Source organism: Equus quagga, chromosome 2 (genome assembly GCF_021613505.1).
Source record: "Equus quagga isolate Etosha38 chromosome 2, UCLA_HA_Equagga_1.0, whole genome shotgun sequence".
NCBI lineage: Eukaryota > Metazoa > Chordata > Mammalia > Perissodactyla > Equidae > Equus > Equus quagga.
The window spans coordinates 14,072,755-14,076,706 of NC_060268.1; positions in this window are offsets into that span (position 1 = coordinate 14,072,755).

The following is a 3,952-nucleotide window of genomic DNA, read 5'->3' on the forward strand; positions in this document are numbered from 1 at the left end:
CTCATCAGGCCACGCTGAGGCAGCGTCCCACATGCCACAACTAGAAGGTCCCACAACTAAAATATACAACTATGTACTAGGGGGCTTTGGGGCGAAAAAAGAAAAATAAAATCTTTAAAAAAAATTTTATCTGAAAAATTTTGGTTTTCCCTCGTTTCTTTTATTCTGTTAAAAGTATAAATATGTGTCTTTCTTTATTCACTAACTCTGTATACCAAGTCCAGATGTGACAGAAAAACCAGAAGTAGCTTCTCTCATGGGAGAAGGGTGGAGGGGAAGGCAGGTTACATTGTATCCCGTTTATTAGATCTCTGTTCTGTAAGATTCCTTGTACACAGTTTTATCTGAACAGATTAGCACAAGAACTAAACTAAAAAATAATTGCAATTGCTAGGGAAAAGCACAGCTAGAAAGATAACCTCCAAAATATAAATAGAGATTATATCTAGGTAGAGCAATTACTGGTGTTTTTGGTGTTTTTTTTTTATTTCTGTATTTTCCTTTTTTTTTTCTATTATGACTTTTTTTTTTGAAATCAGGGAAAGCAAAAATTTTTTAAAAGAATATAATGGAACATCAAAACTTGTACACTTAACTAGTTCCAATAATCTCATATTTAGCATTACATTTAAATTACCTTTTTAAACTAAACTAACCCACGTTTTCGAATTCAGGACCTTGTGGAGATCTGTCTTTTCAAAGGGAGTTATCTAATATACTTTTTGTCATCACCTGCCTATGAAAAAGAATTTGCAGCGGCATCAATTCTAACTTTTAAAAGGAAGTTATTGGTCAGTAGCTAAACAAAATGCTAGAAATAAAAACACAAGTTTGGAACTTTGCCTTTACTGTCGATATTAATTAATAAGTTTAATATTTAGGGTCTGGTATAATATTGAATATCAGAATAAATGCTGAAATTCCAATAATTTCTTATTCATATAGGCATTACTTACTCCTGCAAACCCATTAAATATTCTTACCATGCTGCTCACCCAAAAAAGAAGCTAAAGCAAAGGTAGGAAGTATCTGTCAACTTCCAGCATCTCTGAGTAACAATTGGATGGATGTTTCCAGGAGGTTGTGCAGATTTTCTGAGACTTTGGAAAGAGATTTCTAGAAAAGGAGAAAAATTAAAAGTATTTTAAAATAGCTTGTAGCTGTTATTCATATTTATATTCATTGTTTTATATGTAATTAAATGTATTTATTGGTTTATTATAATAAGTTATGTTTAGCACTTGATTTCAAACACAACAAACAATATTGACTGTCGCAAATAGTGAGAGCACACATAAGACACAAATAGTAATCATCCATGAAAAAATGAGTTTATTAGCAGTATGGCACATAATTACAAACATATAACATTTATTGAATTTCACTTTATGCTACACCCGTAGAAACTATGTTTCCTAAACTCTGAATCCCAATTGCCCTAGTGTTTGCTCCTCAGAAGCATGAACCTCTAAAGCAAAATCTGCTGCTGTGGCCCTGGGTCAATGCCAGAACTCCCGTTCTAGAATGCCCCGGACAGGACAGAAGGAGAGAGAACACTAGCAATACTCTGGACCATGAGTCCAGAGACCATGAGAGGTCTATTTGTAAACCTAGTTACAGGTCATTGAGCCCCTCATCTGTAAAATAAAAAGTACTCAGCTGTCATTAGTGGAATACAGCCTACATATTATAGGTGCTTTCCACAGACACGTAATTAAAGTTACAGAAACTATGGACAAGTATTTAACTACTGTTGTCACTACTATGATGTTTAGACGTGTTAAACTATGGATCTTTAATTGATGGAGTGAAAAAAGGTATAAACAATCTAAAATACTGGAAAATAGCTGTGTGATATCTATGCTTAACACGTTTTTAAATAAATGCCTGAGGCAAATATTACAACTATAGGATATATTGAGGAGACATTTCTATACCAGTATTAGTATTCTGTATGTGGAATTATCTAACTTAATTTTAAACGTCTACATGTTTGTCTAGAGACAATGACCGTCATTAAAAAGGCCAGTTTCTTACGTGAGGAGAATTGTGGGGGTGGGAAGTTTTACGCTTCCTGTGGTTTGTCACTCCTTAGTGTCAGCCTCCTCTCTCCCCTCTGCTGTCCGTGCAGGGTGTCTCAGAAGGCTCAGGAGGAAGGAGGGTAACAGAGTTAAGATATTTTCATATTTCAGCAGCCATTGAAAAATAAACAAAAAGAAAAACATTTTCTCATATAGCATTACTGGTACTCAAACACCTAAAAACAGTAAGATTACAGTAAACGTCCATATTATTTAGCTCTTTACCTCACAAAATACATGACAAATTTAATGAAAGAGTTAAATTCATGAAAACAAAGTTGCTTATTATAAATTTAGTACTTTTTTCTGTCAACGTTCCTTTAAAATTACCAAACTTCATAGAGCTTCCCCAAGTTTGTCACCTCATTCCTTCATCTGATCTCCTCCTCTACTGCAGACGCCCTTGAGGTCCCAACCAGGTCCTATTTTGGGATACCACAGCTTAAATGTTCCAGAATTTCACTGTCAGTAGACATTATAAGGTATTTTCTGTTGATGGTGAATTCTGTAGTCATGCAACTATTAATTGTACTAACTAATCACACAAACATGTATTCAGCTCACACTATATATCTAGCACTCTGCCAGCCTCTGCAGATACAAAAATGGCTCCACCCTGAAGGAACTCTCACTCTAAGAAGGAAGAGGGACACGTTAGACACAGGGTAAAGAAAGATCCCTGGTAGAGGGAACAGCATGTGCAGAGGCGTAGAGGATAGTGAGTGTTTTAGTCTGACTAGAGCCCAGGGTAGGATCACATGAGGTTGGTGAAGTAGACGGATGCCAGATCAGGAAGAGCATGGTGTGTCAAGCAAAGAAGACCACATTTTATGCTGAGAGTCAAAGTGAGCCATTAAAAGATTTTAAGCAGCATATTGATATGGTCAGAATAAAATTATAGAAACATGATTCTGGAGACATTATCTAGGATGATTAAAGAGGAAAAACAAGAGGCAAGGGGATAAGTCAGGAAGCCTTTATGGTGGTCCAGTGCAGCCAGTAGGGATGAACTAAGGCAGTGACTCTGGGGATGGAGGGAAAAGAAAGGAGTCAAGAGGTATTGTATTTAGGAGGACTTGGCACTTTGTTGGGGAGTGCAAAAATCCAGAAGTGAATAGACCTTAAAAATTACATTTATGAAGATACACAAGAAAACCAATGTGACATTACAGCAAATAAGTCAAAAGATAATAGCCAAAAATCTACTGAATAGAATCTTATACTATCAGCATAAAAATAGTTAAATACTAAGTATATGGCCAAGAAAGAATGCTAGGAGGCAAAAATTAACACAATAGCTTTAAAAAGAACCTGCCAAGGGTGAAACACACAAGCACACACATGCGCGCGCACACACAGGATAAACAAGGATATTAACATTGAAGAGAAGGATTTGGGTGGGGCATAGAGTTCCAAACATTTTTCATGTAAATAAATAAGAATCTAATTGGGAAAAAAAACACTTAAGGATTTCACTGGGGACATGCTAGCTCAGAAAAAGATTTCTGCTTTTAGGAGGAACTCATTTCCTGGGTACAATATTAATTCAGCAGGCCCTGGCACTTGAGCTGCTGTTAACTTCCCTAGACTTATCCAGACGCCTTAAGCAACTCACCCACTTTAGGCTGCAGTTTACCCACTTGTAAAATAAGTTAATTAATGTTTTTAGACCATGAGTTTCACAGAAGTATTATGTACATTAACTGAATGATAGCTGAACACCTTGAGATACACACATGGAAAAGCACATAAATACAATACAAATTGGAATGGTTTTTAGTCTCTTTCTCTAAAGAAGTGACCAAAGAAAATTGGTAGATATAATAATCATAATTGTATCAAGCATCCTCATTTCCAAGGGCATTCAAATT